This window comes from Dermacentor andersoni, unplaced genomic scaffold (assembly GCF_023375885.2).
Source record: "Dermacentor andersoni unplaced genomic scaffold, qqDerAnde1_hic_scaffold ctg00000592.1, whole genome shotgun sequence".
Lineage (NCBI taxonomy): Eukaryota > Metazoa > Arthropoda > Arachnida > Ixodida > Ixodidae > Dermacentor > Dermacentor andersoni.
The window spans coordinates 17,924-39,654 of record NW_027315274.1 but is presented as its reverse complement, the minus strand read 5'-3'; the positions used below and the strand labels follow the sequence as shown (position 1 = coordinate 39,654).

The window sequence follows — 21,731 nt, the reverse complement described above, 5'->3', positions numbered from 1 at the left end:
GCCAAAAGCACCATTTGCATGCACATCTTGTGGTTTTGCAGAAAACTTCATCCGCGTCTACCAAAAGATGCATGTGCATGCTTAAAACGCGTTTTCCCGCACAAATGCGTGCGCGGGTGCTAAAAAGAGCAGCATCGGCATGCTTAGCACGTCGTTTGGTAGAAATCCACGTGCGCGTTCTGCAAAAAGCACCATTTGCATGCACATCTTGTTGTTTTGCAGAAAACTTCATCCGCGTCTACCAAAAGATGCATGTGCATGCTTAAAACGCGTTTTCCGCACAAATGCGTGCGCGGGTGCTAAAAAGAGCAGCATCGGCATGCTTAGCACGTCGTTTGGTAGAAATCCACGTGCGCGTTCTGCCAAAAGCACCATTTGCATGCACATCTTGTGGTTTTGCAGAAAACTTCATCCGCGTCTACCAAAAGATGCATGTGCATGCTTAAAACCGCGTTTTTCCGCGACAAATCCGTGCGCGGGTGCTAAAAAGAGCAGCATCGGCATGCTTAGCACGTCGTTTGGTAGAAATCCACGTGCGCGTTCTGCAAAAAGCACCATTTGCATGCACATCTTGTGGTTTTGGCAGAAAACTTCATCCGCGTCTACCAAAAGATGCATGTGCATGCTTTAAAACGCGTTTTCCGCACAAATGCGTGCGCGGGGTGCTAAAAAGAGCAGCATCGGCATGCTTAGCACGTCGTTTGGTAGAAATCCACGAGCGCGTTCTGCAAAAAGCACCATTTGCATGCACATGTTGTGGTTTTGCAGAAAACTTCATCCGCGTCTACCAAAAGATGCATGTGCATGCTTAAAACGCGTTTTCGCACAAATGCGTGCGCGGGTGCTAAAAAGAGCAGCATCGGCATGCTTAGCACGTCGTTTGGTAGAAATCCACGTGCGCGTTCTGCCAAAAGCACCATTTGCATGCACATCTTGTGGTTTTGCAGAAAACTTCATCCGCGTCTACCAAAAGATGCATGTGCATGCTTAAAACGCGTTTTCGCACAAATGCGTGCGCGGGTGCTAAAAAGAGCAGCATCGGCATGCTTAGCACGTCGTTTGGTAGAAATCCACGTGCGCGTTCTGCAAAAAGCACAATTTGCATGCACATCTTGTGGTTTTGCAGAAAACTTCATCCGCGTCTACCAAAAGATGCATGTGCATGCTTAAAACGCGTTTTCGCACAAATGCGTGCGCGGGTGCTAAAAAGAGCAGCATCGGCATGCTTAGCACGTCGTTTGGTAAAAATCCACGTGCGCGTTTTGCCAAAAGCACCATTTGCATGCACATCTTGTGGTTTTGCAGAAAACTTCATCCGCGTCTACCAAAAGATGCATGTGCATGCTTAAAACGCGTTTTCGCACAAATCCGTGCGCGGGTGCTAAAAAGAGCAGCATCGGCATGCTTAGCACGTCGTTTGGTAGAAATCCACGTGCGCGTTCTGCCAAAAGCACCATTTGCATGCACATCTTGTGGTTTTGCAGAAAACTTCATCCGCGTCTACCAAAAGATGCATGTGCATGCTTAAAACGCGTTTTCGCACAAATGCGTGCGCGGGTGCTAAAAAGAGCAGCATCGGCATGCTTAGCACGTCGTTTGGTAGAAATCCACGTGCGCGTTCTGCCAAAAGCACCATTTGCATGCACATCTTGTGGTTTTGCAGAAAACTTCATCCGCGTCTACCAAAAGATGCATGTGCATGCTTAAAACGCGTTTTCGCACAAATGCGTGCGCGGGTGCTAAAAAGAGCAGCATCGGCATGCTTAGCACGTCGTTTGGTAGAAATCCACGTGCGCGTTCTGCCAAAAGCACCATTTGCATGCACATCTTGTGGTTTTGCAGAAAACTTCATCCGCGTCTACCAAAGGATGCATGTGCATGCTTAAAACGCGTTTTCGCACAAATCCGTGCGCGGGTGCTAAAAAGAGGAGCATCGGCATGCTTAGCACGTCGTTTGGTAGAAATCCACGTGCGCGTTCTGCAAAAAGCACCATTTGCATGCACATCTTGTGGTTTTGCAGAAAACTTCATCCGCGTCTACCAAAAGATGCATGTGCATGCTTAAAACGCGTTTTCGCACAAATGCGTGCGCGGGTGCTAAAAAGAGCAGCATCGGCATGCTTAGCACGTCGTTTGGTAGAAATCCACGTGCGCGTTCTGCCAAAAGCACCATTTGCATGCACATCTTGTGGTTTTGCAGAAAACTTCATCCGCGTCTACCAAAAGATGCATGTGCATGCTTAAAACGCGTTTTCGCACAAATCCGTGCGCGGGTGCTAAAAAGAGCAGCATCGGCATGCTTAGCACGTCGTTTGGTAGAAATCCACGTGCGCGTTCTGCAAAAAGCACCATTTGCATGCACATCTTGTGGTTTTGCAGAAAACTTCATCCGCGTCTACCAAAAGATGCATGTGCATGCTTAAAAAGCGTTTTCGCACAAATGCGTGCGCGGGTGCTAAAAAGAGCAGCATCGGCATGCTTAGCACGTCGTTTGGTAGAAATCCACGTGCGCGTTCTGCAAAAAGCACCATTTGCATGCACATCTTGTGGTTTTGCAGAAAACTTCATCCGCGTCTACCAAAATATGCATGTGCATGCTTAAAACGCGTTTTCGCACAAATGCGTGCGCGGGTGCTAAAAAGAGCAGCATCGGCATGCTTAGCACGTCGTTTGTTAGAAATCCACGTGCGCGTTCTGCAAAAAGCACCATTTGCATGCACATCTTGTGGTTTTGCAGAAAACTTCATCCGCGTCTACCAAAAGATGCATGTGCATGCTTAAAAACGCGTTTTCGCACAAATGCGTGCACGGGTGCTAAAAAGAGCAGCATCGGCATGCTTAGCACGTCGTTTGGTAGAAATCCACGTGCGCGTTCTGCCAAAAGCACCATTTGCATGCACATCTTGTGGTTTTGCAGAAAACTTCATCCGCGTCTACCAAAAGATGCATGTGCATGCTTAAAACGCGTTTTCGCACAAATCCGTGCGCGGGTGCTAAAAAGAGCAGCATCGGCATGCTTAGCACGTCGTTTGGTAGAAATCCACGTGCGCGTTCTGCAAAAAGCACCATTTGCATGCACATCTTGTGGTTTTGCAGAAAACTTCATCCGCGTCTACCAAAAGATGCATGTGCATGCTTAAAACGCGTTTTCGCACAAATGCGTGCGCGGGTGCTAAAAAGAGCAGCATCGGCATGGTTAGCACGTCGTTTGGTAGAAATCCACGTGCGCGTTCTGCAAAAAGCACCATTTGCATGCACATCTTGTGGTTTTGCAGAAAACTTCATCCGCGTCTACCAAAAGATGCATGTGCATGCTTAAAACGCGTTTTCGCACAAATGCGTGCGCGGGTGCTAAAAAGAGCAGCATCGGCATGCTTAGCACGTCGTTTGGTAGAAATCCACGTGCGCGTTCTGCCAAAAGCACCATTTGCATGCACATCTTGTGGTTTTGCAGAAAACTTCATCCGCGTCTACCAAAAGATGCATGTGCATGCTTAAAACGCGTTTTCGCACAAATCCGTGCGCGGGTGCTAAAAAGAGCAGCATCGGCATGCTTAGCACGTCGTTTGGTAGAAATCCACGTGCGCGTTCTGCAAAAAGCACCATTTGCATGCACATCTTGTGGTTTTGCAGAAAACTTCATCCGCGTCTACCAAAAGATGCATGTGCATGCTTAAAACGCGTTTTCGCACAAATGCGTGCGCGGGTGCTAAAAAGAGCAGCATCGGCATGCTTAGCACGTCGTTTGGTAGAAATCCACGTGCGCGTTCTGCAAAAAGCACCATTTGCATGCACATCTTGTGGTTTTGCAGAAAACTTCATCCGCGTCTACCAAAAGATGCATGTGCATGCTTAAAACGCGTTTTCGCACAAATGCGTGCGCGGGTGCTAAAAAGAGCAGCATCGGCATGCTTAGCACGTCGTTTGGTAGAAATCCACGTGCGCGTTCTGCCAAAAGCACCATTTGCATGCACATCTTGTGGTTTTCCAGAAAACTTCATCCGCGTCTACCAAAAGATGCATGTGCATGCTTAAAACGCGTTTTCGCACAAATCCGTGCGCGGGTGCTAAAAAGAGCAGCATCGGCATGCTTAGCACGTCGTTTGGTAGAAATCCACGTGCGCGTTCTCCAAAAAGCACCATTTGCATGCACATCTTGTGGTTTTGCAGAAAACTTCATCCGCGTCTACCAAAAGATGCATGTGCATGCTTAAAACGCGTTTTCGCACAAATGCGTGCGCGGGTGCTAAAAAGAGCAGCATCGGCATGCTTAGCACGTCGTTTGGTAGAAATCCACGTGCGCGTTCTGCCAAAAGCACCATTTGCATGCACATCTTGTGGTTTTGCAGAAAACTTCATCCGCGTCTACCAAAAGATGCATGTGCAGGCTTAAAACGCGTTTTCGCACAAATCCGTGCGCGGGTGCTAAAAAGAGCAGCATCGGCATGCTTAGCACGTCGTTTGGTAGAAATCCACGTGCGCGTTCTGCAAAAAGCACCATTTGCATGCACATCTTGTGGTTTTGCAGAAAACTTCATCCGCGTCTACCAAAAGATGCATGTGCATGCTTAAAAAGCGTTTTCGCACAAATGCGTGCGCGGGTGCTAAAAAGAGCAGCATCGGCATGGTTAGCACGTCGTTTGGTAGAAATCCACGTGCGCGTTCTGCAAAAAGCACCATTTGCATGCACATCTTGTGGTTTTCCAGAAAACTTCATCCGCGTCTACCAAAAGATGCATGTGCATGCTTAAAACGCGTTTTCGCACAAATGCGTGCGCGGGTGCTAAAAAGAGCAGCATCGGCATGCTTAGCACGTCGTTTGGTAGAAATCCACGTGCGCGTTCTGCAAAAAGCACCATTTGCATGCACATCTTGTGGTTTTGCAGAAAACTTCATCCGCGTCTACCAAAAGATGCATGTGCATGCTTAAAACGCGTTTTCGCACAAATGCGTGCGCGGGTGCTAAAAAGAGCAGCATCGGCATGCTTAGCACGTCGTTTGGTAGAAATCCACGTGCGCGTTCTGCAAAAAGCACCATTTGCATGCACATCTTGTGGTTTTGCAGAAAACTTCATCCGCGTCTACCAAAAGATGCATGTGCATGCTTAAAACGCGTTTTCGCACAAATGCGTGCGCGGGTGCTAAAAAGAGCAGCATCGGCATGCTTAGCACGTCGTTTGGTAGAAATCCACGTGCGCGTTCTGCAAAAAGCACCATTTGCATGCACATCTTGTGGTTTTGCAGAAAACTTCATCCGCGTCTACCAAAAGATGCATGTGCATGCTTAAAACGCGTTTTCGCACAAATGCGTTCGCGGGTGCTAAAAAGAGCAGCATCGGCATGCTTAGCACGTCGTTTGGTAGAAATCCACGTGCGCGTTCTGCCAAAAGCACCATTTGCATGCACATCTTGTGGTTTTGCAGAAAACTTCATCCGCGTCTACCAAAAGATGCATGTGCATGCTTAAAACGCGTTTTCGCACAAATCCGTGCGCGGGTGCTAAAAAGAGCAGCATCGGCATGCTTAGCACGTCGTTTGGTAGAAATCCACGTGCGCGTTCTGCAAAAAGCACCATTTGCATGCACATCTTGTGGTTTTGCAGAAAACTTCATCCGCGTCTACCAAAAGATGCATGTGCATGCTTAAAACGCGTTTTCGCACAAATGCGTGCGCGGGTGCTAAAAAGAGCAGCATCGGCATGCTTAGCACGTCGTTTGGTAGAAATCCACGTGCGCGTTCTGCAAAAAGCACCATTTGCATGCACATCTTGTGGTTTTGCAGAAAACTTCATCCGCGTCTACCAAAAGATGCATGTGCATGCTTAAAACGCGTTTTCGCACAAATGCGTGCGCGGGTGCTAAAAAGAGCAGCATCGGCATGCTTAGCACGTCGTTTGGTAGAAATCCACGTGCGCGTTCTGCCAAAAGCACCATTTGCATGCACATCTTGTGGTTTTCCAGAAAACTTCATCCGCGTCTACCAAAAGATGCATGTGCATGCTTAAAACGCGTTTTCGCACAAATCCGTGCGCGGGTGCTAAAAAGAGCAGCATCGGCATGCTTAGCACGTCGTTTGGTAGAAATCCACGTGCGCGTTCTGCAAAAAGCACCATTTGCATGCACATCTTGTGGTTTTGCAGAAAACTTCATCCGCGTCTACCAAAAGATGCATGTGCATGCTTAAAACGCGTTTTCGCACAAATGCGTGCGCGGGTGCTAAAAAGAGCAGCATCGGCATGCTTAGCACGTCGTTTGGTAGAAATCCACGTGCGCGTTCTGCCAAAAGCACCATTTGCATGCACATCTTGTGGTTTTGCAGAAAACTTCATCCGCGTCTACCAAAAGATGCATGTGCAGGCTTAAAACGCGTTTTCGCAAAAATCCGTGCGCGGGTGCTAAAAAGAGCAGCATCGGCATGCTTAGCACGTCGTTTGGTAGAAATCCACGTGCGCGTTCTGCAAAAAGCACCATTTGCATGCACATCTTGTGGTTTTGCAGAAAACTTCATCCGCGTCTACCAAAAGATGCATGTGCATGCTTAAAAAGCGTTTTCGCACAAATGCGTGCGCGGGTGCTAAAAAGAGCAGCATCGGCATGGTTAGCACGTCGTTTGGTAGAAATCCACGTGCGCGTTCTGCAAAAAGCACCATTTGCATGCACATCTTGTGGTTTTGCAGAAAACCATCCGCGTCTACCAAAAGATGCATGTGCATGCTTAAAACGCGTTTTCGCACAAATGCGTGCGCGGGTGCTAAAAAGAGCAGCATCGGCATGCTTAGCACGTCGTTTGGTAGAAATCCACGTGCGCGTTCTGCAAAAAGCACCATTTGCATGCACATCTTGTGGTTTTGCAGAAAACTTCATCCGCGTCTACCAAAAGATGCATGTGCATGCTTAAAACGCGTTTTCGCACAAATGCGTGCGCGGGTGCTAAAAAGAGCAGCATCGGCATGCTTAGCACGTCGTTTGGTAGAAATCCACGTGCGCGTTCTGCAAAAAGCACCATTTGCATGCACATCTTGTGGTTTTGCAGAAAACTTCATCCGCGTCTACCAAAAGATGCATGTGCATGCTTAAAACGCGTTTTCGCACAAATGCGTGCGCGGGTGCTAAAAAGAGCAGCATCGGCATGCTTAGCACGTCGTTTGGTAGAAATCCACGTGCGCGTTCTGCCAAAAGCACCATTTGCATGCACATCTTGTGGTTTTGCAGAAAACTTCATCCGCGTCTACCAAAAGATGCATGTGCATGCTTAAAACGCGTTTTCGCACAAATCCGTGCGCGGGTGCTAAAAAGAGCAGCATCGGCATGCTTAGCACGTCGTTTGGTAGAAATCCACGTGCGCGTTCTGCAAAAAGCACCATTTGCATGCACATCTTGTGGTTTTGCAGAAAACTTCATCCGCGTCTACCAAAAGATGCATGTGCATGCTTAAAACGCGTTTTCGCACAAATGCGTGCGCGGGTGCTAAAAAGAGCAGCATCGGCATGCTTAGCACGTCGTTTGGTAGAAATCCACGTGCGCGTTCTGCAAAAAGCACCATTTGCATGCACATCTTGTGGTTTTGCAGAAAACTTCATCCGCGTCTACCAAAAGATGCATGTGCATGCTTAAAACGCGTTTTCGCACAAATGCGTGCGCGGGTGCTAAAAAGAGCAGCATCGGCATGCTTAGGACGTCGTTTGGTAGAAATCCACGTGCGCGTTCTGCCAAAAGCACCATTTGCATGCACATCTTGTGGTTTTGCAGAAAACTTCATCCGCGTCTACCAAAAGATGCATGTGCATGCTTAAAACGCGTTTTCGCACAAATCCGTGCGCGGGTGCTAAAAAGAGCAGCATCGGCATGCTTAGCACGTCGTTTGGTAGAAATCCACGTGCGCGTTCTGCAAAAAGCACCATTTGCATGCACATCTTGTGGTTTTGCAGAAAACTTCATCCGCGTCTACCAAAAGATGCATGTGCATGCTTAAAACGCGTTTTCGCACAAATGCGTGCGCGGGTGCTAAAAAGAGCAGCATCGGCATGCTTAGCACGTCGTTTGGTAGAAATCCACGTGCGCGTTCTGCAAAAAGCACCATTTGCATGCACATCTTGTGGTTTTGCAGAAAACTTCATCCGCGTCTACCAAAAGATGCATGTGCATGCTTAAAACGCGTTTTCGCACAAATGCGTGCGCGGGTGCTAAAAAGAGCAGCATCGGCATGCTTAGCACGTCTTTTGGTAGAAATCCACGTGCGCGTTCTGCCAAAAGCACCATTTGCATGCACATCTTGTGGTTTTCCAGAAAACTTCATCCGCGTCTACGAAAAGATGCATGTGCATGCTTAAAACGCGTTTTCGCACAAATGCGTGCGCGGGTGCTAAAAAGAGCAGCATCGGCATGCTTAGCACGTCGTTTGGTAGAAATCCACGTGCGCGTTCTGCAAAAAGCACAATTTGCATGCACATCTTGTGGTTTTGCAGAAAACTTCATCCGCGTCTACCAAAAGATGCATGTGCATGCTTAAAACGCGTTTTCGCACAAATGCGTGCGCGGGTGCTAAAAAGAGCAGCATCGGCATGCTTAGCACGTCGTTTGGTAGAAATCCACGTGCGCGTTCTGCCAAAAGCACCATTTGCATGCACATCTTGTGGTTTTGCAGAAAACTTCATCCGCGTCTACCAAAAGATGCATGTGCATGCTTAAAACGCGTTTTCGCACAAATCCGTGCGCGGGTGCTAAAAAGAGCAGCATCGGCATGCTTAGCACGTCGTTTGGTAGAAATCCACGTGCGCGTTCTGCCAAAAGCACCATTTGCATGCACATCTTGTGGTTTTGCAGAAAACTTCATCCGCGTCTACCAAAAGATGCATGTGCATGCTTAAAACGCGTTTTCGCACAAATGCGTGCGCGGGTGCTAAAAAGAGCAGCATCGGCATGCTTAGCACGTCGTTTGGTAGAAATCCACGTGCGCGTTCTGCAAAAAGCACCATTTGCATGCACATCTTGTTGTTTTGCAGAAAACTTCATCCGCGTCTACCAAAAGATGCATGTGCATGCTTAAAACGCGTTTTCGCACAAATGCGTGCGCGGGTGCTAAAAAGAGCAGCATCGGCATGCTTAGCACGTCGTTTGGTAGAAATCCACGTGCGCGTTCTGCCAAAAGCACCATTTGCATGCACATCTTGTGGTTTTGCAGAAAACTTCATCCACGTCTACCAAAAGATGCATGTGCATGCTTAAAACGCGTTTTCGCACAAATCCGTGCGCGGGTGCTAAAAAGAGCAGCATCGGCATGCTTAGCACGTCGTTTGGTAGAAATCCACGTGCGCGTTCTGCAAAAAGCACCATTTGCATGCACATCTTGTTGTTCTGCAGAAAACTTCATCCGCGTCTACCAAAAGATGCATGTGCATGCTTAAAACGCGTTTTCGCACAAATGCGTGCGCGGGTGCTAAAAAGAGCAGCATCGGCATGCTTAGCACGTCGTTTGGTAGAAATCCACGTGCGCGTTCTGCCAAAAGCACCATTTGCATGCACATCTTGTGGTTTTGCAGAAAACTTCATCCGCGTCTACCAAAAGATGCATGTGCATGCTTAAAACGCGTTTTCGCACAAATGCGTGCGCGGGTGCTAAAAAGAGCAGCATCGGCATGCTTAGCACGTCGTTTGGTAGAAATCCACGAGCGCGTTCTGCAAAAAGCACCATTTGCATGCACATCTTGTGGTTTTGCAGAAAACTTAATCCGCGTCTACCAAAAGATGCATGTGCATGCTTAAAACGCGTTTTCGCACAAATGCGTGCGCGGGTGCTAAAAAGAGCAGCATCGGCATGCTTAGCACGTCGTTTGGTAGAAATCCACGTGCGCGTTCTGCCAAAAGCACCATTTGCATGCACATCTTGTGGTTTTGCAGAAAACTTCATCCGCGTCTACCAAAAGATGCATGTGCATGCTTAAAACGCGTTTTCGCACAAATCCGTGCGCGGGTGCTAAAAAGAGCAGCATCGGCATGCTTAGCACGTCGTTTGGTAGAAATCCACGTGCGCGTTCTGCAAAAAGCACCATTTGCATGCACATCTTGTGGTTTTGCCGAAAACTTCATCCGCGTCTACCAAAAGATGCATGTGCATGCTTAAAACGCGTTTTCGCACAAATGCGTGCGCGGGTGCTAAAAAGAGCAGCATCGGCATGCTTAGCACGTCGTTTGGTAGAAATCCACGAGCGCGTTCTGCAAAAAGCACCATCTGCATGCAAATCTTGTGGTTTTGCAGAAAACTTCATCCGCGTCTACCAAAAGATGCATGTCCCTACTAGAAAATCCTATTTGTTTTCAAACGGGTTTCATCAAATAGGGTTATGGAACGGGACCCCGTTTGATCCTGTTCAGTCCTGACCTGTTTAAATCCTGTTTATTCCTGTTTAAACCTGACCCGTTTAAATCCTGTTTAAACCTGACCCGTTTAAATCCTGTTTGATCCTGACCCGTTTAAATCCTGTTTAATCCTGACCCGTTTAATCCCGTCCTATCTAACCCAGACCTGTTTGCCCCTGTTCAGACCTATATTTTGCTGCATTCATACCTGGTCCTTTCAGAATGGATTGATGTTGCTTAATATAATTTACTCTTAAACCTATTTTGTACATTTGTGTATTTGCGATCAGCATTGAAGAGAAGTAGATCTGCATTATGTTTGCAACAAGAATGCCACTTTCACATGTAGGTTTGCCTGGTACATTGCTTGATACGAAGATAAACACAATTTTCGGCATAAATTGATTAGCACTACCAACACTGATGTGATACATCATGAACAAGTTTTGTATGACCCACGAGTACGTTCTCTATGTATGACCTACAAGAAAATGCACCCTGAAGAAGACTGTACCTCATTTTCATATTTACTACTAGTATGCAAATGTAATTCTTGCAGATTTAGTATTTGTTCGATTACTTGTACTCGTTTTAATGCAGTGCTTTTTGTTGTAATGGTTTGTTCACAAATCCACAGTAAAGCGTAATTTTGGGGTGAAAAATGTCAGGCAAAGTATTGGCATGTACTTGTAAGTGAAAAAGACAAGTATACTTTACGTAGGTATTTCTGTACACCAACTTGAGCTTTCATTAAGCCTGAAGTCACCCGGCTTAAAAAAAAGCATGTCATAAATGTCCCAAGCACTGTTTATTGGACCTTCTAACGGTATTTCGATGCATCCAGTCTGCCGAGAGAAGACCGCTGGAGTGGGTTGCTTGGGTGAGAGTGAGCAGGGCACCTGAAAAAGTAAAGCCAATAATTTATCTTGACTCATGCAACAGGTTGGCACATAGGCAAATTCGCCTATGTTCCCACAGATAAGAAAGGTTCAGCATTCCGGTCATAGGAGATAATGAATAAATCTTATTGAAAAATATGTGGTTTCATGCAATGCCTATGTTTCAAGGGAACATGGAGTACTGTGGGAGAATAAGCTGTCATAATTAGCAGGCGATTGAAGCAAGTGTTATAGGAAAAAGATGGACACATCGTTTGATTAGCAATAATTACTAGTATTGAAGCAACAGAATACAAACATGAAATACCTTTAAAAACAACACCGACAGGTTGAGATAATAAATTATTCAGAAACTAAACCGTTCTGCCAGCAAAATATCGTAGTGTACTGGCTTTCAGATTGCGCTGCTCAGGCAGAGGGCGTGGGATTGAATCCCGGCCACAATGGCTGCATTTAGATGGCAGGGAAATGCCAAAACCCCTATGTAAGGTCTATTGGGTACACGTTAAAGGAGACTAGCGATCCCGCCAACTTGAAGTTATAAAAACCGGGGTAAATTTCGAGATAAGCAAACTCACAAAAGTAGAAGGCCCTGGCCATGCGAAGACCATATAAAGCCTTTTAAGGTAGGTGCCAGCAGCCGCAAAATTTCTTGCAAAAGCGAAATATAACAGAAGCGGTATTTTTCCGTAGATCACTTTTGCAAGGTATTTTACAACTTGACACCCGACATGTTGGGCATCTACGGGCAACAGCAATTCTTGCACACATCATAGCAAACACTGTTGCACCTAGGTATACATAGACACATAGGTATAGGTACAGTCGCCGACTGATTTTCCGGACTCCGAAAATTCGGACTTGATTACTCGGTCTGCTTCACGGCACCGCCATTCTCCCCATGGACCATAATGTATAACAACTTCCGAAAGTTCGGTCGCCTTGCAACCTCTCGTCTGATTTTTCGGACACTCCTTGAGCCAACTTGATCGAGAGCACCATGCACCGACTCTGACCGTTGCATGGTTCTACTTGCTGAACGACATTTTTGTTTTGAACGGAGCCTCCTTGCTGCCCCACGAAGTGGCGCTACTGCAAATCCCTGCTCATCATCATCGTCTCTGCCTGGTTTGTAGCTACAGCAGTTCCGGTCTCAGCTTAGTATGCCATGTCAAGACAATCCAGCAGCTGATTTGTTTGTTTCTTCGTGCACGACGCTGCGAGTAGGCCAGGTTTTTTGTTTGTGCAACTGATGTCGGTGTGACGATGTTTGATGAAGCAAGATGGGCCAATTCATTCCACTAATATCTAGAATAGCTACCTGTAAGCACCACCTACCTTTCAACAACATTTGCAAAGCAAAAAACCTCATCCTGAAAAGTCTGCACATGACGACATCGGTAGCATCATCAGCGTGGGGCCTCAAGATAATTCGGCAAGCCAAGAAATTACTGACAGCACGAGTGCAAGCATGCCAACAGGAAATCAGTGGCTGAATAATGCACCTTCTACCAATTGGTAGACAGTGCATTTTCGCAAAGCCCTAACTATAGCAGATCATTGTTCAGGAGTTCCCGAATGCACAACTCTATGCCATTTTCACACAGACTCTAGGGAAGCACCTCTGCACAGTTGCAAGAAAAAAAGCTAGATGCCCCAAGAGAAATGAGCCCACTCAAGCCATGGAAGTTGTGTTTACCTTGTCTTCCTACAACTACTCAAAACCTAGGACTGCTGTTTTGCACAAGGGAACAAACGTGAACATTGGTGCCTCGCCCAACACAAGTGGTCTGCGCTGTAGAAGGTGCCATAAGTCAGCCCACAGATGAGGCAAACACCAGTACTGTCAGTGTGCTGTACAAATTGCAGAAGCACAGCCTACAAGCTTGTCTGCCTTAGTGTGATCGCACCAATGAACGAAAACTAACGAATCAAGTTTGTTTCGTGCCGAGAACAGTTGCCTCATGCTGGCTTGGTTTGTTGTGTAGGCATGTAAATAATGAAAAGGCCTGCATCACTATCTCTTAAAAAAAATCATGTAACAAAGCACGTACAGTACACAGGTGCAGTGTCTATCACATACCATTTCGTGCAGTAGAGGCTACATCGGATAAACCGGCCAATGTATAAATGACTTGGTATAAATCGTCACAGCGCAAACATAGACGGAGGACAAAAAGGACGACGTAGACAAGCGCTGTCTTCCAACTGATTTTTATTTTCAGAAACAAACGTATGTACCCTAAAACACCAAGACAAAAGCGCCCTCTAGAAGCAACAACCCGACATGAGAATGCATTCAGAATTTTACCTAAGTTGAACGAGAGCGCATGTGCGATCTCAGGAAACCCAGTTCTTTTTCTGTTAGTGCGATAGATGGCTTACTAACCGAGTCGCCATCGGCAATCGCTGCTGCTTCAATGATAATTCTGGTAGTTTCATTGGGATGCCTAGCCAAGACGGTCGTCTCCTCAAAAATTGGGACGCAGCCGCATTGTGCGCAGTGAACCCCTAGGAAGCCTTCCCGCCCTTTGCGAACTTTATTGCTGTGTTCTTGTAACCTAACGTTGATACATCTACCAGTCTGTCCTATATAACACCTACCACATTTCAGGGGAATCTTATACACTATACCTTTCGAACAACCTGTAAACTTCTTCCTATGATTAATGCTGCAAATACTACGTTTCTTAGCCGCAGGATTGGTTCTGACGCAAAGCTGGGCCAGTTTTTTTGGAGCAGAGAAGACAACGTCGATACCTGCTCTTTGTCCTATTTTCTTAAGTTTGTGGGAAATTCCATGGACATACGGGATAACAGCTGTTTTTTTACTTCGTTCATGTACCTGAGACTCAAAGCTGTGAGGATCGGTGCTAAACTTATTACGCAAGCTTTCCGAAACTGAGACCAGAAGGTTGCTCAGGTACCCTGCAGCCCTCAATCGAGCTACCTGTGCACTGAAACTGGGATCTATCACTGGTTGTTATCGAAGAAGCCATTAGTTGTTTTGGTGACATTGCGTTCCAGAATGAATGTGGTGTGTCTGTCTCAGACTTTATCAAATTGCTTCAACTTTACCTTTGCTCAACTTTCGCCGAATGGAATGGAAATGTTTTCCTTCAAAAAAGTGGGATATGTATAGGGTCATGCATCGCCCCCTTGTTGAGCGATTTGTTTTTGGCTTACCTAGACAAGAACGTCATGTCACGGATGGGCAATACAAAAAATCAAAAAAGCCTTTCGCTACGTCGATGATTTTTTGGTTTTGTTTAATTGTGAGGAGAGCTTTGTAGCCGCCTCTGTTCGCCAAGTGTTAGACCTGTTCGAAGAATGCTTATCTCCCCTCACAATCACTCATGAGCTTCAGGATAATGGGTCTCTTAGGTTTTTAGATTTGAAGTTGTCTTTTACCGAGCAACATGTATGCTGGATGTACGAGCCGCGAGCTAACAAGCCTCTGTTATCGTATGCATCTGCCCATTCAAAAATCGTTAAGAGAGGTATCGTTCAGGCCTGCTTGCATAATGCACTAACGAAATCATGTTATCATTTGATAGATCCCAGTTTCAGTGCACAGGTAGCTCGATTGAGGGGTGCAGGGTACCTGAGCAACCTTCTGGTCTCAGTTTCGGAAAGCTTGCGTAATAAGTTTAGCACCGATCCTCACAGCTTTGAGTCTCAGGTACATGAACGAAGTAAAAAAACAGCTGTTATCCCGTATGTCCATGGAATTTCCCACAAACTTAAGAAAATAGGACAAAGAGCAGGTATCGACGTTGTCTTCTCTGCTCCAAAAAAACTGGCCCAGCTTTGCGTCAGAACCAATCCTGCGGCTAAGAAACGTAGTATTTGCAGCATTAATCATAGGAAGAAGTTTACAGGTTGTTCGAAAGGTATAGTGTATAAGATTCCCCTGAAATGTGGTAGGTGTTATATAGGACAGACTGGTAGATGTATCAACGTTAGGTTACAAGAACACAGCAATAAAGTTCGCAAAGGGCGGGAAGGCTTCCTAGGGGTTCACTGCGCACAATGCGGCTGCGTCCCAATTTTTGAGGAGACGACCGTCTTGGCTAGGCATCCCAATGAAACTACCAGAATTATCATTGAAGCAGCAGCGATTGCCGATGGCGACTCGGTTAGTAAGCCATCTATCGCACTAACAGAAAAAGAACTGGGTTTCCTGAGATCGCACATGCGCTCTCGTTCAACTTAGGTAAAATTCTGAATGCATTCTCATGTCGGGTTGTTGCTTCTAGAGGGCGCTTTTGTCTTGGTGTTTTAGGGTACATACGTTTGTTTCTGAAAATAAAAATCAGTTGGAAGACAGCGCTTGTCTACGTCGTCCTTTTTGTCCTCCGTCTATGTTTGCGCTGTAAGTGACGATTTATACCATGGAATTCCAACTAGCCCGTAGTCAAACCTTGCTTCAGTATAAATGACTGGAAGCGTGACCAAGCAAACTTGATGCATGGGTCAGTTAGCAGTGGTAGTGCACTGCTCTCGGCGCACATGCACCTATGTTTGAAAGCTGCTTGATCGTGACAAAATATAAAGACAAAAGCGCTGGAGAGATATCTGAGGCTTTTCTTATATGTATGACGAGGAACCTAGCGCTAGCTCCCCATGCAGAGAATTACTAGACAGTGAGACTGCTTCTTATCATTGTAAAACAAGTGTCACGCTCACCATGTTTCTGTGCGAACAGCATGTATTCAGATCTATTCTCCCCCTTTCACCTTTTGCACAATATCACTGTGCGAGCAATAATACTGAACTGTTAGTAGCACTCTGTCCTGTTGCCTCCTTTCTTTCCTTGTGAATTGTGTGCTAAATAAGGCTTTTTTTGCTGAAAGAGTGCTAGTTTAACGCATAAACTAGTGCCATGGCACTTTGCAATAAAGGACTGTTATAATTCTCTAAAAATTTGTCCATGTAGAACAGTGTCAAAACAACACCTTAAAGAAAGAACATGAGTGTATCTATCATAAAGACCAATCCTTGTCTTTTTTCCTTAACATAATTTTCAATACTGATATTGAAGTACAAGCTCACCATATTATATCACCTTGTCAATGAAGCAAGGCACAATGGTGCCCAACTGTCGCGGGACCAACTTGGATGTGGATTTCAGCGCAGATCAGCAACATAGCATGGTCTGCTTACACTTCTCCTCCAGGTCCAGCCATACCTACAGCAGCTATAAAACAAGTGAGCTTAGAATCACAAGCGAAACAATATAAAAAGTGACACTGAACAAAGCAACTTTCGTTAAGCATAAATAGGATCGAAATGCTGACATTATGCCCATAAGTAACTTCACTTTGAGCAACAAAGCATCCAATTTAAGAAAGATTATATGTATCAGCTATCTATGTGAGAAAGATTAATCGAACGCCCTCTATTTGCCATACCCCTCCCCTTATGCATGGATGTCTCCCTGACTGAGTGAGCTGATCCCAGGTATAGTGTAATTAAAGGTTGTCACTTGGTGGGCCAATCCCGATACCATTGCATGACTTGTACAATAATTTTAATGTGTTGTAATGCTGGCCATCCTGCAGGCACTGCAACATTATAGCACCCATAAGGCTAATGGTATTACCTGATAAGGTTAACTAATAGGTGTCCCCAGAAGCATAACTCGGCATGTATACTCGGAGGCCATTATTATAAGAGAAGCAATGGCAGAGGTGAAGCTTTATCCTGTGCCATATGCAAAATGGCCGAGCACGCCCAGCTTCTGGTTACATTCTCACTTGTGACCACTGCAACAGGCTGACTGACATGCGTAACCAGCAGTTTGTAGGACCACATTTTCATACCCTGCAATTTGTTTTACATCTGAAGAGATCAGCCTCAAGCTCCATGATGCGCTGCACTCAAGAAGCATTATAAACTGGCAACATTTAAATGCTATGCTGCATGGTTTGTTGCATGCTTTAGGAATTTACTTATTTATTATACACATAGCTCATAGGCTCCAGTTGGAGTATTGCATGAGGTGGCAAGAAAACAAATTCTGAACAAGGAGAACATTCAACAAAACAAGTCAGACCAAAGAAGAAAAAATAACATACTCTCCTAATGGGACTATGTATCTGGCAGCTAGCTTATAAAAAAGACAATTAGGAATCTTTTACTACTGGTAGCGCTTTAGGGGATGGAATGTAGAATTCCAAGCTTCATACACTTTTAAGCCACCTTTCGTGGCTTTTTGTTTTGAACTCCTATTCTCTGTACTATTATAGAAATGAATACCCCCTCCAAAATAAAACAAAGAAAAACATGTAATGCACAGTAATGTAACACAATAATGTAATGCACAACAGTGAATACTTAGAAAAATGTAATTAAGAACATGGAGTCTATGTGGGCACAGATGTTAGAAGTCTACATGAAAGCATGATAATAAAGGTGGGCAAAGCATTTATGCTTTTGTCGGGCAAGCTGCAGCAAGACATACAGGTAAAGCATGCCTCACAACACAGTCCCTAAAAATATCTGTCACAATACAGTGAGTAGGTATATCGTGCATATCTACAATAGCTCCTAATTATATTTAACTCAGAGGGGGCTACCTATGTAACTTGATCAAACTGAAGGTGGGCCAAATTCTAAATATACGATTCAAGTAGACAGAAAATGGACGTTATGAAAATGCATCTACAGCAAAAGTGTTGTACATTATTGTTGTACATTATGTCATACCTGCCAACCTGTGAACATAATATTTTGTAAAAATGCTGCAGACACTAAATTCTTTGTTGGGGACATAGCACACATTATTTTAAAGCTTGCTCTTAGCACCCCCATTGTTGCATACACACACACATTATTAATAAAGGGAAAATCGCACATCTACCCGCTCGTAGCAATTGCTACAAAAGAAACCCGTACGGATTCCTCGAAAGGAAAGCCTCACAATTGAAAAAAAGAAACCGTCCAGGTCTGGGACTCAAACCCGGGACCACCGCCTTTCTTGGACAGCCGCTTTACCATCTAAGATAACCAGGCGGCTAGCAGATGGCCGGGCCAAGTCGAATTTGTCGACAACATGAAGCAAAGGCAAGGGTCTGACGTAATAGTTCTGCGGAAATGCGCAAGGTGTAGACAAGTAATTAATAAAGGAGAAAAAAATATTATGTCAAACCCTTGCTTTTGCTTCGCGTTGTCAAGTAATTCGACTTCGCCCTGCCATGTGCTAGCCAGCTGGTTATCTCGGATGGTAGAGTGGCTGCCTCGGAAAGGCGGTAGTCCCGGGTTCGAGTCCCGGACCAGGACGAATTTTTCTTCAACTGTGCGGCTTTCTTTTTGAGGAACACATACAGGTTTCCTTTGTTGCAAATGGTATGAGCGGGTGGATGTCTGATTTTCCCTTTATTAATTACTTCTCTCCACCTCGTGTGTTTGCGCAGAACTATTACGTCACACACACATTATCAACCATTATTTAACTTGTCGTGCAGCACGAAAAGCAGCAGCGAACTTGAAACCAGTAACTGACAACATTTTTTTTAGATTACAGAGCTTTACGCTGCTTCAGGAATTTATCTGACTAAACTTCCTAAAAGCATGTGCCCCACTGATGTTCTCGTTAGAGATATTGCATCGCTAATAATAAAGCAGTACAAGTACCATTATAATTAATTTTTTACATGCATTTTAACAATGTCATACCGTTAATCTCTCAACAGCTTTAAAACATCTTAACCAACACAACTTCATTGTCTTTCTAAAATGACATTAATAAAATTGTAAAATGAGCCCACATTTGTAAACCCACGAAAAATTCAGGAGTTTCCAAACATGGATGATACCAACAAAATCTGCAGCTCTTGTAAGTGGCAGCAACTGCTTTGCACACACCTTGTCACAGCATGCACATCAGGTACTTTTCCGTGCTGTTGAGGCTGCAGAAGTGCCGCAGGTGCATATGTGGAGGTGCCTCTGGTTCACAAAATCTTGCCATCCCTAAACAATAATACATACTTATTTATTGTAATCCCTGCTGAAACTGCAAACTTGTGATATAAAAAGATCACGTCATATTTTGAAAAAAGTCTCATACAACCAGTTACATGAAGCTGCAACTGGTTGTGCAAATATCTGATTGTAACATCACAGGCGGTTAAATAACACGTAAATCGAACTGTAGAGAACATGAATCTACTATGAAAAGGTTCACACAAACGTACAGCTGTATAACGTGAAATGTGAATTGTACTATCAAAAAATTCCTTAGGACATGAAAAGCGTTCCAAAACCTAACTTGTCTATGCGGCGCAACAAAGCACAGCTCCCAAAGGACGATGCGCTTAAGATTACAACAGACCACCTCATTTCTGGAGAGACAATACAGAAAAGAGAAAGATTTTTCGATTAAAAAGAAACATTGCTTATGTAATTTCGGCTTCTCTGCTAGATCGGAATCCTTTACAAGTACACGAAAACACACAGGACACTAATACACGTCATCTGACGACACACTATAAACAGAAGAATTTCTATACAAGCTAAAAATCTGGCCATGCGTCGACGAAGAAATCGGGTGCTATCTCGCGCAGCTGTTAGCTGTGACGACGACACATCGACGTACTACTTCTAGAAATGAATATACCATTTCTTAATGAAAAATTATGTACACAAACAGTAACTTTCTTTGCTTGAATTTTTGTACCCACTTAGATCAAAGAACCACCCGCGCTTGCGTGCTTCATAGGTGAAAGTAAATAAACCACAGATAGAGCTGTTGGTAACATGAATACGTTTTAGGGCAACTTCCATGGAACTTTTTGCTAAATGTGCACTGCGACATGAAGAACAACAATTTGAAAAGCACATTTATAATTCTTGCTGCTTTACAAATCCGGATCCGGTTGTTGTACGGATCTTGCGATACGTACAACAACGCACACTTCACGAACCATAGACAGGAAGAATGCGCGCAAGCGCCGGACTTACCTTTCTAGGCGTACTCGGAAAACGCTCCTTTTAGCGTCACAGGTGCCGCGGCATCGACTGCACCAACGGTCCTTCCGGCGCACACACTGTTGAATTGCGGATCAACTACAGGACGTAAGAGCACAACTTCCACCAAATTCTTCCGTACAGCGCGATACGATGCGACAGTGCCAGAGGAGGAGATCCTGTTCATGAGCCCGGAACAAAGGAAGCGCGAAGGGTCATATCTTCGACATCGGCGCACCACACGAAGGATACTGCGAGCTACATTACGCGGTCCCAGGGGTTTTGTGATTCTCAATGCATACAAAATGCACCACAATTTCTCTCGGCACAGCGTACACACGATTAAACAACTACATCGGACGGCGTCAATGCAGCAAGCACTCACATGTAGCGACAACTGAGGACGGCAAAATAATATCACCTGTAACTTTACCGGCGCTACCTGTGCTGCCATCTGTAGGCCGCCACTGAAAGCGACCGTGCTTTCGGTCATAGCCGCCTATATAAACTATGCCTACCGGATGAGCGCGAAAAGGCCGCCGTCTATGGCGGCGCCACCTACGTAGGGTACGAGTAGGCACATTGAAGGGAGCGGCAAACCTCATCACGGAGATGTCGCAAATGCCGCATGATAGCGGTAGCAGACGACAAAAGTTGTTCGCACTCTTGTCATAAAGGTTTGATCGGCGGTTGCGGTGATAGCAGACGATTTCTTTTTTGGAAGCTGCAGAATTGGAAACGTCGTTGTGAATGTTTCGCTGCTTTTCCTAAGCTTTTCCTTGCAGTTATCTCGCAAAAAATGCGAAGTTTACTTTCACGAAGGCAGGATTTCATGCTGGAGCGCTAAAACCAAGTAAGTATTCACGATTTGCAGCGGAATAGCACAGTGAAATTCGCTGAAACTGTACGTATCATCGGTAGATTGAATCGTTTGTTAAACGATTCAACAAACGATTCAAACAATTCAAGTTAAACGAAACGTTAAAATTGTGTGCTGAGGTTGTACTTCTCGCATGCACCTCATTAAATTATCGTGCGATCAAAGTTTACAATTGCATGTGCTGTTTTAAGCATGCATTATGTGAGTCGACGAAGTAATTTGGCTGTAAAGCGGGATATGGCTGTGGTGGGGTGCAAAATGCATCGATCCGTTAGCATTACGCTAACTGTAACTGTAAAAAAATGTCCTTGTATATGATTTTAGGAAACGGGAAGGGCAAAACGATATATATATATATATATATATATATATATATATATATATATATATATATATATATATATATATATATTTGCTTACAGACCAAGATGGCATACTGTTGCGTGCCCAACTGCAAGTCGGATGGAAAAAAAAAGGTACCAGGTGTATCTTTCCATGAGATCCCTGCCGAGCCCACACTGCGAGAAGCATGGATCAGAGCAATTGATAGACGTGACTGGACCCCAAATGTATCTTCCAACTATTCAAGGGTCTGCAGCAAACACTTTAAGGACGAAGATTTTACGA

At 45.1% G+C, this 21,731-nt stretch overlaps 1 long non-coding RNA gene across 1 annotated transcript; it reads right to left on the bottom strand.

The window, feature by feature from the left end:
* Positions 1-11,144: 11,144 nt before the first annotated feature.
* On the bottom strand, positions 11,145-20,645 carry LOC140214716 (uncharacterized). The gene is made up of 4 exons (XR_011891648.1): positions 20,219-20,645; positions 19,124-19,228; positions 16,310-16,454; positions 11,145-11,254 (listed from the first exon to the last, which is right to left on the bottom strand). It is a non-coding gene; the product is annotated as an uncharacterized lncRNA (long non-coding RNA).
* Between the last annotated feature and the right edge of the window lie 1,086 nt (positions 20,646-21,731).